Source organism: Lolium rigidum, chromosome 2 (genome assembly GCF_022539505.1).
Source record: "Lolium rigidum isolate FL_2022 chromosome 2, APGP_CSIRO_Lrig_0.1, whole genome shotgun sequence".
Classification (NCBI taxonomy): domain Eukaryota; kingdom Viridiplantae; phylum Streptophyta; class Magnoliopsida; order Poales; family Poaceae; genus Lolium; species Lolium rigidum.
In genome coordinates this window covers 289,722,098-289,728,241 of record NC_061509.1, presented here as the reverse complement: position 1 = coordinate 289,728,241, position 6,144 = coordinate 289,722,098, and positions in this window count along the sequence as shown.

Genomic DNA, 6,144 nt, shown 5'->3' with positions numbered 1-6,144 from the left:
CAAGACTGAAACTTCCACCATGGATCATGGCTTTAGTTAGCGGCCCAATGTTCTTCTCTAACAATATGCATGCTTAACCATAAGGTGGTAGATCTCTCTTACTTCAGACAAGACGGACATGCATAGCAACTCACATGAAATTCAACAAAGAGTAGTTGATGGCGTCCCCCAGTGAACATGGTTATCGCACAACGAGCAACTTAATAAGAGATAAAGTGCATAAGTACATATTCAATACCACGATAGTTTTTAAGCTATTTGTCCCATGAGCTATATATTGTAAAGGTGAAGAATGGAAATTTAAAGGTAGCACTCAAGCAATTTACTTTGGAATGGCGGAGAAATACCATGTAGTAGGTAGGTATGGTGGACACAAATGGCATAGTGGTTGGCTCAAGTATTTGGATGCATGAGAAGTATTCCCTCTCGATACAAGGTTTAGGCTAGCAAGGCTATTTGAAACAAACACAAGGATGAACCGGTGCAGCAAAACTTACATAAAAGACACATTGTAAACATTATAAGACTCTACACCGTCTTCCTTGTTGTTCAAACTCAATACTAGAAATTATCTAGACCTTAGAGAGACCAAATATGCAAACCAAATTTTAGCATGCTCTATGTATTTCTTCATTAATGGGTGCAAGGTATATGATGCAAGAGCTTAAACATGAGCACAACAATTTCCAAGTATCACATTACCCAAAACATTATAGCAATTACTACATGTATCATTTTCCAATTCCAACCATATAACAATTTAACGAAGAAGAAACTTCGCCATGAATACTATGAGTAGAGCCTAAGGACATACTTGTCCATATGCAACAGCGGAGCGTGTCTCTCTCCCACACAAAGAATGCTAGGATCCATTTTATTCAAACAAAACAAAAACAAAAACAAACCGACGCTCCAAGCAAAGCACATAAGTCTGTGATGGAATAAAAATATAGTTTCGGGGAGGAACCCGATAATTTGTCGATGAAGAAGGGGATGCCTTGGGCATCCCCAAGCTTAGATGCTTGAGTCTTCTTGAAATATGCAGGGATGAACCACCGGGGCATCCCCAAGCTTAGACTTTTCACTCTTCTTGATCATAGTATATCATCCTCCTCTCTTGACCCTTGAAAACTTCCTTCACACCAAACTTCTCGTAAACTTCATTAGAGGGGTTAGTACATAATCAAAAACTCACATGTTCAGAGGTGACACAATCATTCTTAACACTTCTGGACATTGCTCAAAGCTACTGGAAGGTAATGGAACAAAGAAATCCACCCAACACACCGAAAGAAGCAATGCGAAATAAAAGGCAGAATCTATCAAAACAGAACAGTCCGTAAAGACGAATTTTTAATAAATACTTCCGTTGCTCAGATCAGAAAACTCAAAACTAATGAAAGTTGCGTACATATCTAAGGAACACGCACGTAAATTGGCATATTTTTCTGAGTTACCTACAGAGAAAACAGCCCAGATTCGTGACAGATAGAAATCTGTTTCTGCGCAGAAATCCAAATCTAGTATCAACCTTTGATTAGAGGCTTCACTTGGCTCAACAAAACACTAAACTAAGATAAGGAGAGGTTGCTACAGTAGTAAACAACTTCCAAGACACAAATATAAAACAAAGTACTGTAGCAAAATAACACATGGGTTATCTCCCAAGAAGTTCTTTCTTTATAGCCATTAAGATGGGCTCAGCAGTTTTAATGATGCACTCATAAGAAATAGTATTTGAAGCAAAAGAGAGCATCAAGAGGCAAATTAAAAACACATTTAAGTCTAACATGCTTCCTATGCATAGGAATCTTGTAAATAAACAAGTTCATGAATAGCAAAGTAACAAGCATAGGAAGATAAAACAAGTGTAGCTTCAAAAATTTCAGCACATAGAGAGGTATTTTAGTAACATGAAAATTTCTACAACCATATTTTCCTCTCTCATAATAACTTTCAGTAGCATCATGAGCAAACTCAACAATATAACTATCACATAAAACATTTTTATCATGAGTCTCATGCATAAAATTATTACTCTCCACATAAGCATAATCAATTTTATTAGTTGCAGTGGGTGCAAATTCAACAAAGTAGCTATCATTATTATTCTCATCATCAAATATAGGAGGCAAAGTATCATCAAAGAAAATTTTCTCCTCAATGCTTGGGGGACTAAAAAGATCATGAAAACCAGCTTCCCCAAGCTTAGAACTTTCTATATCATTATCAACAATGGTGTTCAAAGCATTCATACTAATATTACTACCGAGCATGCAAATAAGATTCCATAGGTTTTTTAATTTTCGCATCAAACAATCCATGTTTTAAATCAGGAAATAGCATAAGAAGCTCATTCTTGTCCATTATGCCAAACTAGTGTAAACAAGAAACAAAAAGATGCAATTGCAGGATCTAAAGGAAATAGCTTCGAGTACTTACAATGCGCCGGAAAATAGCTTAGTAGCCGAGATCCGGAGTGTGAGTACCTTTTACCTTTCCTCCCCGGCAACGGCGCCAGAAAATAGCTTGATGTCTACGCCCCCTCCTTTTCCTGTAGACAGTGTTGGGCCTCCAAGAGCAGAGGTTTGTAGAACAGCAGCAAGTTTTCCCTTAAGTGGATCACCCAAGGTTTATCGAACTCGGGGAGGAAGAGGTCAAAGATATCCCTCTCATGCAACCCTGCGACCACAAAGCAAGAAGTCTCTTGTGTCCCCAACACACCTAATAGGTGCACTAGTTCGGCGAAGAGATAGTGAAATACAGGTGGTATGAATAAGTAGTAGCAACGGCACCAGAAAAGTGCTTTGCCCAGGACAGTAAACAAGCAGTAGCAACGCAGCAGTAGTAACACAGTGAAACAGTAAACAAGCAGTAGTAACGCAGCAGTAGTAACGCAGTAAAACAGTAAACAAGCAGCGATAGCAGTATTTAGGAACAAGGCCTAGGGATCATACTTTCACTAGTGGACACTCTCAACATTGATCACATAACGAGAATAGATAAATGCATACTCTACACTCTCTTGTTGGATGATGAACACCATTGCGTAGGATTACACGAACCCTCAATGCCGGAGTTAACAAGCTCCACAATTCAATGTTCATATTTAAATAACCTTAGAGTGCATGAAAGATCAACACGACTAAACCAAGTACTAACATAGCATGCACACTGTCACCTTCACGCTATGTAGGAGGAATAGATCACATCAATACCATCATAGCAATAGTTAACTTCATAATCTACAAGAGATCATGATCATAGCCTACGCCAAGTACTAACACGGATGCACACACTCGTCACCATTACACCGTGCAGGAGGAATAAAACTACTTTAATAACATCACTAGAGTAGCACATAGATGAATTGTGATACAAAACACATTGCAATCATAAAGAGATATAAATAGGCACTTCACTATGCCATTCATAACAGTGAATAAGTATTCTGTGAAATATAGCCTAAGAGACCCACACGGTGCACACACTGTCACCTTTACACACGTGGGACAAGGAGTCTCCGGAGATCACATAAGTAAAATTCACTTGACTAGCATAATGACATTGATGTCTACGTTCCCCCTCCTTTCCTGTAGACAGTGTTGGGCCTCCAAGAGCAGAGGTTTGTAGAACAGCAGCAAGTTTTCCCTTAAGTGGATACCCAAGGTTTATCGAACTCAGGGAGGAAGAGGTCAAAGATATCCCTCTCATGCAACCCTGCAACCACAAAGCAAGAAGTCTCTTGTGTCCCCAACACACCAAATAGGTGCACTAGTTCGGCGAAGAGATAGTGAAATACAGGTGGTATGAATATATATGAGCAGGAGCAACGGTGCCAGAAAATAGCTTGCTGGTGTGTAGTTGATGGTGGTAGTATTGCAGCAGTAGTAACACGATAAAACAAGTAAACAAGCGATAGTAACGCAGCAGTATTTAGGAACAAGGCCTAGGGATTAGACTTTCACTAGTGGACACTCTCAACATTGATCACATAACAGAATAGATAAATGCATACTCTACACTTTTGTTTGATGATGAACACATTGCGTAGGATTACACGAACCCTCAATGCCGGAGTTAACAAGCTCCACAATAATGCTCATGTTTAAGTAACCTTTAGTGTAAGATAGATCAACGCTACTAAACCAAGTACTAGCATAGCATGCACACTTGTCACCTTCATGCATATGTAGGAGGAATAGATCACATCAATATTATCATAGCAATAGTTAACTTCGCAATCTACAAGAGATCATGATCATAGCATAAACCAAGTACTAACACGGTGCACACACTCGTCACCATTACACACGTGCAGGGAGGAATAGAACTACTTTAATAACACATCACTAGAGTAGCACATAGATGAATTGTGATACAAAACTCAGATGAATCTCAATCATGTAAAGCAGCTCATGAGATCATTGTATTGAAGTACATGGAGAGAGATTAACCACATAGCTACCGGTACAGCCCCGAGCCTCGATGGAGAACTACTCCCTCCTCATGGGAGCAGCAGCGGTGATGAAGATGGCGGTGGAGATGGCAGCGGTGTCGATGGAGAAGCCTTCCGGGGGCACTTCCCCGCTCCGGCAGGTGCCGGAACAGAGATCCTGTCCCCAGATCTTGGCTTCGCGATGGCGGCGGCTCTGGAAGGTTTCTGTGGTTTTCGTCAATTGATGTAGGGTTTTCTGATCCAGGGGCTTTTTATAGGCGGAGAGGCGGCGCAGGAAGGTCGAAGGGGGGCCCACACCCTAGGGGGGCGCGCCCCCCCCTTGGCCGCGCCGGGGTGTGGTGTGGTGGCCCTGCCTCCCTTCTCTGGCGGTTCTCGTGTGTTCTGGATGCTTCCGGGTAAAATAGGAACCTGGGCGTTGATTTCGTCCGATTCCGAGAATATTTCGTTACTAGGATTTCTGAAACCAAAAACAGCGGAAAACGAGAACTGGCACTTCGGCATCTTGTTAATAGGTTAGTTCCAGAAAATGCACGAATATGACATAAAGTGTGCATAAAACCTGTAGATAACATCAATAATGTGGCATGGAACATAAGAAATTATCGATACGTCGGAGACGTATCAGCATCCCCAAGCTTAGTTCTGCTCGTCCCGAGCGAGGTAAAACGATAACACGGATAATTTCCGGAGTGACATGCCATCATAATCTTGATCATACTATTTGTAAAGCATATGTAGTGAATGCAGCGATCAAAACAATGTATATGACATGAGTAAACAAGTGAATCATAAAGCAAAGACTTTTCATGAATAGCACTTCAAGACAAGCATCAATAAGTCTTGCATAAGAGTTAACTCATAAAGCAATAATTCAAAGTAGAGATATTGAAACAACACAAAAGAAGATTAAGTTTCAGCGGTTGCTTTCAACTTGTAACATGTATATCTCATGGATATTGTCAACATAGAGTAATATAATAAGTGCAATAAGCAAGTATGTAAGAATCAATGCATAGTTCACACAAGTGTTTGCTTCTTGAGGTGGAGAGAGATAGGTGAACTGACTCAACATTGAAAGTAAAAGAATGGTCCTCATAGAGGAAAAGCATCGATTGCTATATTTGTGCTAGAGCTTTGATTTTGAAGACATGAAACAATTTTGTCAACGGTAGTAATAAAGCATATGCATCATGTAAATTATATCTTATAAATTGCAAGCCTCATGCATAGTGTACCAATAGTGCCCGCACCTTGTCCTAATTAGCTTGGACTACACGGATTATCACCGCAATACATATGCTTTAACCAAGTATCACAAAGGGGTACCTCTATGCCGCCTGTACAAAGGTCTAAGGAGAAAGCTCGCATTTGGATTTCTCGCTTTTGATTATTCTCAACTTAGACATCCATACCGGGACAACATAGACAACAGATAATGGACTCCTCTTTTAATGCTTTAAGCATTCAACAACAATTAATAATTTTCTTATTTGAGATTTGAGGATTCTTGTCCAAAACTGAAACTTCCACCATGGATCATGGCTTTAGTTAGCGGCCCAATGTTCTTCTCTCACAATATGCATGCTCAAACCATTCAACTCAGTGTAGATCGCCCTTACTTCGGACAAGACGAACATGCATAGCAACTCACATGAAATTCAACCAATGAATAGTTGATGGCGTCC